The sequence below is a fragment of the Solea senegalensis genome, linkage group LG8, assembly GCF_019176455.1.
Source record: "Solea senegalensis isolate Sse05_10M linkage group LG8, IFAPA_SoseM_1, whole genome shotgun sequence".
Classification (NCBI taxonomy): Eukaryota; Metazoa; Chordata; class Actinopteri; order Pleuronectiformes; family Soleidae; genus Solea; species Solea senegalensis.
The window spans coordinates 2076969-2083129 of NC_058028.1; positions in this window are offsets into that span (position 1 = coordinate 2076969).

Below are 6161 nucleotides of genomic sequence, written 5' to 3' on the forward strand. Positions count from 1 at the left end.
AGCGCAGTGTCTCACTCAGTGTGTGTGTGTGTGTGTGTGTATGCAGATTTTCTTTCTTTCCTTCTTTTCAAAGTTCCTCCCCGCTGACAGATGCTTCTGTGAATCTGCTCTGCCAGTGATTATGTTTGAGAGGACGGTGTTTGCTGAGCGCTGCAGAGAGAGCGACTGGGGAAGTGAGAGGGGAAGCCTGGGATAGACAGATGCAGTGCTAACCACTTCCTCTTGTGTTGTAATTTGTAATGGAGTCTCTCAGATTAGGAAGGCGGGGAAAAAAAGGTCTGCTGCTCATCCTGCTTCTCTATTGGCTCGAGTTACTCAGGTTAGGATGGGAGGGAAAAATCTGATATATGCACCAATTTAACTCCAAACAAAACGACCACAGCTCCTGCTGTTCCTATACCATGCAGCTCCAATTTTACTAACGTACTGTGATGCACCATGAGAGACAAAATTCAAGTGTTTGACTGAGGTCTTGTCCACACGGAGACAGGAATTACAACTTTCGCCATTAGCCATTTTTCCGCAGGAATTTTTTAAATTTTTTTTGAAAAACCTTGAGTTGAGTGTTTCCACTAAAATTACCCGGGGAGAAACTTTCCCTCGACCCCAAACTTTCCCCCAAAAGAAAAACCTCCTTGCGACGATGGACTTTTCAGATTACCAGAAACTCTACAGGGGCGGGGCTTTGTGTTGAAGAAAGCTGATTGGTGGAACACAATTTGCAGCTGTATGAATTCATTCTCAGAAACCGAATCCAGGAAGTGGTTGAAACGTCCTGCAGTGAAAATCCACCAATTTAACGCCAAACAAAACGACCGCAATGTTCAGTCACAGCTGTTCCTTCACCACGCAGCTCCAAGTTTACTTCTGTAAAGCAGAAATGAACAAGTCTTATCCACACGGAGACATGGACTTTTAGCTCCTTTTCACCGCAGGAGCTTTTTTCATTTACCTGGGATTTTGAGAAACCATGGTGGAAAATTAACCAGGGGAAAACTTTCCCTTGACCCCAAACTTTCCCCTGAAAGAAGTACCTCCTTTCCGAATACATTACATTACATTACATTACATTACATGTCATTTAGCAAACACTTTTATCCAAAGCGACTTACAATGGAATTGAATACAGTCAGCGAGGGGTGGAATCAAACTTGCGACCATGATGTTTTTCGCACACAGGGTACCGGTCTTAACCACTGAGCCACTCCACCCGAACCCCCAAATACCAGGAGGGGCTGTGTGCTGAAGAACACTGATTGGTGGAACACATTTTGCAGCTTTTTCTGGTGTTATTAGAGAGTCCAAAAACAAAAAATGGAAACTACAGACTTCCTTGTAACAGTGCGAGTGACATGACCGTAATACATACGCACACATGTTGGCTTTGACGTGCAACTTCACAGCGTTTCAGAACAGTTGGACAAACTTTCGCGTAATTACGGTCCTGCAAAGTGTCGTCTTCGATTTGCTCGGTGTTAAAGGGTTAATCTAATGCAGTGGTTCTCAATTATTATTAAATATTCTGTCATGCCCCCCCCAGAGGACAGAATTTTTTTCACGCTCCCCCCCCGAATTGAAATACTTTTGAGAACCTGATAATATTTATTGATTTAACTTATAAACCACTGTAAGTTTGGCGGGACAGGAGGGACCTAATCTAATGTCACTACACCAGTGTGTGAAGTTCATATAATATCGTAAACTGTGGCGTTTTTGCGATTTTTCCCGTTTTCAAAAAAGATTCCCGAGCTCCCAAAACACTGTTTCCACGTGGATAAAACCGAGTGTGTGTGTACGTGTGCAGAGTTTCTTCACCGCTGACAGATGCTCCTGTGGGAGACAGCTGCAGCTGTCTGTTGATTGCCACTTCCTCTTGTTAATAATTTGAAATTGACTCAGTCAGGTTAGTGAGGAGGAAGGAGGAAGGAGGGATGTGTGTGTGTGTGTGTGTGGAGGGGGGGGAGGAGGGTGATTGTCGCCGCCCACTGCGTGTCTGGTGCTCGTCCTGCTGCTCTGCCAATCAAAGCCGTGTCCACCTCATATCACTATGCCAACGCTTCGACACGCCGAAAGAAAACCCTGAATGTGATCCCTCCGTCGCTGCAGCCGCTCACTCGTCAGAGACGAGAGAGGACGGAGGAGACGGAGAGACATACTGGTGTGGATAAAGACACTGTGTGTGTGTGTGTGTGCAATCAGACACTGTTGCCTTGTAAGAAACTGTCAACCTTGTAATCAGCCTCTCTTTTGCCTGCTGTTCTCATCAAAATTCTTTTGAATCCTCTGTTGCCATGGCACCTTGAAAAATCGGTTGCTGATAAATATATAATTTTTTTTTGTTTTCCTCAGATAGCACCTCTCATTTTTTTTCCCTCCGCTTACCTCACAGATGAAAACACTTAAATCGGTTTTGAGAAAAAGAAATGGTAATGTAAAACAGACAGGAATAAGATTAACGATAAGAATAAGAATAAGAAGTCCTGTTTTTCGGTTTGCTGTCGACCTTCCTGCTCAGCGTTTGTTGAATTCATTCTCAGAAACTGATCATTCTCGACAGTGGTTGAAACCACAGCGTTGTGTCCCTACAGAATTTGGAATCCAAGTGTAGTTAAATCTTCTTCATTCATCACCAATTCAGTGAATCAATAGAAAAGAATTTGAGCCTGATTTACTTAAATCTAAGGATAAAGTCAGGGCATGACCTTTAAATGTAAACAACATTTAAACCAGTGTGAGAACACAATCCAGATTAAGCTCCACACGACTCTGTGTTTATCAGTTACAGGGATTGGCAGTATTTCTGATTCATACATTTACAAAATTTTGTAATTTGTGTTTTATTGAGATGATGAAAATGCCGTCATATTTGGGATCAAAATACTTCAACGTGGTGTATTTTTTTTTAAATACTGTAAAATGTTTTCTTTGAAACGACGCGATGATGTAAGAACACGAAACGTGAGGTGCTGCTGAAGCTCTTTGTTGGCGGAGCACATATTTTTTCCGATATCAGACGATCACGTTTTCTGAGAAGCATAAAATGTGTTCTTGATAAAAAACAAAGTATGACTGAAGTCCTGCTGAACATCAGGGTTTATTTGTAGAAGGGAAATCCACTTCTTGGTGTTTTTCGGCCAGAGTCTCACTTTACTAGTGCTGTGTAGCTGTCGTCCGTCTGCGTTCAGTCCGACTAAAATCGAGCTAGTCTTAGTCGGACTAACATATCTGGATCATGTGACTCATAGTCCGATTACTCCTGCATGCAAATGCTTAGTCAGACTGGAGTCAGACTTGTCCAAAATGTCCTCCCCCCACTCCAACTCATTGATTTTCTCTCATGTAAACTGATTTAGTACACACTAGCTTAGAGAGGGATACAGCGCCACCTACGGAGGCGGGGTCAAACGTACACGGACAATAAATCCATGTCCTCCTCCGCATGTAAACTCGGACTCTTAGTCAGACTATGATCTCGAATAAACTGTGCATGTAAACGTACAGACTTCTCATCTGAGAATGAAAACTAATGCAGCGTTAAAGTCGTGAGAACCTGCAGCAAATGACGGGTTTAAACCTCACAGCACTGGAAAGACCTGGGACAAACGGTCGGTCTTCAGTTTATTCTTAAATCCAGTGACGGCTCTCAAGAAAACAATAACTAAAGACCTCTGCAATGTTCGTTTCAGTTCGTTGGAGCGTTTTAGCCTCTTTCAGCTCATCCTCTTGTCTCCATGGGGCTGCAGTTTCACAGCCGCGATTCACGTTTTGTTTTCACTCCTTAAATCTCACTCGAACCTCGTTCGCCGTTAGATGCAGCGAGCAGCAGCAGCGCCGACGCCCAACGCAGATGTTTACCGCTCAGAGGTCCGCGGAGCCCGAGAGCAGGAGAGGAACCAATAATCAATGTGAATGTGTCAGCTGGACATGTAAATAAGTAACTAGAGGAACATCGGCGATGTTGATAATGTCAGTGCTTGTGCTGCCGTCTGGAAAGTGGCCAAAATGTATCAATAATGCAAGAAAATAAAAGTTTTCAGATGCTGCATGTGGAGCAGAGGGAAATGTAGACTTATTTATTTTCTTCACTTCTTCACATCAGTGAAGGTTAAGAAAAAATATTCATGGCTAACAGCTACGCTATAGCAAATCTGATGCTGGATTCACTAAGGGTAAACATTGATTTGGTGATATATCGTCTTCCTTCCTCATGCAATACAATATTCGATAATGGCAAATATTGATAATTTAATAAATCACTACTTCATGTGTCCTCACAGTGGCGCTGCTCAATAAATAAATAAATAGAGCTTTTTACGTTAACATTAACGTTAGTTTTCTATAGTTTTTCTATAATATAATTGTCTCGCAATATATTGATTATGACAGAATTGCTGTATCGTGATATTATTGGTATCGTGTATTGCAGTGGTCACTAACAGGCGGACTGCGGTCCTATATGGACCTGGACCTACAGTCAATAAATGATTAGCGGGGCGCTTCTATTTTGACCGGCGCAGCTTCTCTAGACTGGTTTAGTGACTCAAATCATCCCACGTGATGCCATTAAAGGTGACATTGAATGCTTGTATCACACATATATGTTAGTTATGGAGGTCTACTTACATATATTAACTTGTTTTCATGGTTAAAAACCTCCTAATCGCTGCAAACGAGCCGATCAAAATATCTCGTCAGCCGTGCTGTTTCAGACCAAAACCACACCCCCAGAACGTGGACTGTGTTGTGATTGGCCAGCCAACGAGAGCTTTCCCACAGTCCTGTGATTGGCCAGGTACCTGGAAGTGACGTAATAGATAGGCCAGCTCTCAGATACACAGCTCCCCCTCTGGCACGGTGGATGCTCTGCATCTCAGCAGCCACAACGAGAGTAGTTCTTCTTCTTCTGCGGTTGAATGTACGCAACCGGATGTGCCCAGACTAGTGCCCGCACCGGGAGGCGCTACGGTGGTGAGAGGAGTGGTGAGGATTTCTGATGACGACATCAAATTAAGGAAGTGCCGATCCGCTTCGCAGAGCCCAGGAAAACAATACAACACTATTTTCTCAGCAGTGGCTGAACTGTTTGTTCTGAAACTTTAGGGTTTCATAAACGAGGTAATGACGCAGATACACACACAAACGCAGCGTTAATTGGAGCTTCCGGTCTATGTGGCCTTTAAGGCCAATCAAATATCTACAATCCGTTAACATTGCGACCCTGAATACGGACAGATGAAGGAGGTGAGAAGCGTAGAATAAATAATAAAACACGGCTACTCTATAAGAAGAGAAAAGTGGACAGCGAACACTTTCAACTCTGAATGGACATACTCATTCAGGTTCATTCTTCCCTCTGGAAGCACAAAACCAGTCTGTCTCATATGCTCAGAGACCGTGGCACTCATAAAAAGTGGCAACGTGAAACTGAGACAAAGCACAAAGTTTTAAGCTAAACATACCCACTCAAGTCTGAACCGAGGTCACAGAAAATAAGCACTAAAATAAATTAAAAACAAATAAATAGCGAAGAAAATAATACATATCTTCAGTATTAGATATCTGTATAATTGTAAAAAAAATTGTGAGGTTCCCTGTGAGCAGGTCTAAAACTTGACGTTATTAGAGATTAATGGAAGCAGCATCTGTCATGGCTAATCATGTAGCGAGAGTTGCTAAAAGTAATATCCAGTCCAATCCAATCCAACTTTATTAATAAAGCACTTTAAAACAACCACAGTGGACCACAGTGCTGTTCAGAATAATAAATAAAAGACATGGACGCTCACAGGAGGCGATCGGATGAAACAAATCTAAATCTAAAACGACTCAAATAAATGAAATAAAAGATATAAAAACGTGTTATGTTTGCCTCGTCTGCCATTGTTGGGCGTCGTACAGTGAGTTAACTTAAAGGCATAAACGTGATCTGATTGGCTAACACTCGTGTTAGAATGTCTGCGTAACATCATTTTAATGGCTAGCGCTCGCGGTGAGAATTTCGAGACGAACATTTCTCAACTTCTGCCGCACGCAACGCAGGCAAAGCCAAGCAACAGACCCACAATGCAGTTTGGTAATGCATGGCACTGCAGTGAAGGGTATCGGGTGACGCCTTCACCTCAGATATGTGATGCTGCGTTCACACCGAACACGATTTGTCG